We start from the raw sequence: 942 nt of genomic DNA, 5'->3' as shown, positions 1-942 counted from the left end.
TTTTTTAATTTATTTTTTAAAAAAATTTTTCCTCACTTTCCTCCCACCGCTTAAACACGATTTTTTTTTTCTTTTTCATTTTTTCCCCACCACTTTTCATAAATTTTATGAATCAACGTTCCTCCAAATTCTGGAAGGACCGCGGCTGCAAAAAAATATCTATTTGCAGCACAAGTTGTAGAAGGGGGATCTATTTTGCTTTTATTTTACTTTATTTTGTTTTTATTTCATTTTACTTTATTTTGGTTTTATTTTTTGTATTTTTCCATGGGGACCCGGTGACAAGTGGGGCAGAGTCTCACTCCGTGATGGATGCGTCGCTGCTCCAGTCCCCTGCGCTGAGGACAAATGTACTTTTTTTGGGTCGGAATGTGCAGAAACGCGTTAAAATATTTGTGTCCCCCAACCGCCCCCCGATATGGGGAAGGGGAGAAGAGTAAATGCTTTCCCAAAATCAGTCCAGACCAGAGGAATATTATCCTTATAGAAACTCGACTACTTTAGTCTTCAATGGGCTTGGAATTACGCGTTATTTTCCAGAAAAAGGCAGAAATTCATCAGAGATGGGAAGGAATTGATAAATTCTGTTTAACTTTAGAAAAAAGAATCAATTAATCCTATTTTCCCTGACCGGGAATCGAACCCGGGCCGCGGCGGTGAAAGCGCCGAATCCTAACCACTAGACCACCAGGGAAGTCACAAATTTTTTAATTTTACCAATCTTCTCTTTTATTTCTGAATATTTTTGGCGCCTCCTTCACCTTCCAAATTGCCATCTCTCATGAATCGCTTGGCTCCGGTTGCAGAATTAATGAAAAATAACAAAATTAATGAAAAATAGAAAAATTAATGAGAAATAACGTTAAATTGAAAAGAAAATAAGCAAAATTAATTAAAAACGTTTGTTTTTAGTTGAATTACTTCTCCCTGGTGGTCTAGTGG

At 37.0% G+C, this 942-nt stretch overlaps 1 non-coding gene across 1 annotated transcript; it reads right to left on the bottom strand.

Moving 5' to 3' along the window:
* Positions 1 to 622: 622 nt before the first annotated feature.
* TRNAE-UUC lies at positions 623 to 694 on the bottom strand. Its single transcript has one exon. It is a non-coding gene; the product is annotated as a tRNA-Glu (tRNA).
* Positions 695 to 942: the final 248 nt, after the last annotated feature.

Source organism: Pterocles gutturalis, unplaced genomic scaffold, assembly GCF_000699245.1.
Source record: "Pterocles gutturalis isolate BGI_N339 unplaced genomic scaffold, ASM69924v1 scaffold3784, whole genome shotgun sequence".
NCBI lineage: Eukaryota > Metazoa > Chordata > Aves > Pterocliformes > Pteroclidae > Pterocles > Pterocles gutturalis.
Note: the sequence above shows the minus strand (reverse complement) of the source record. Positions and strands in the feature narration are given on the sequence as shown.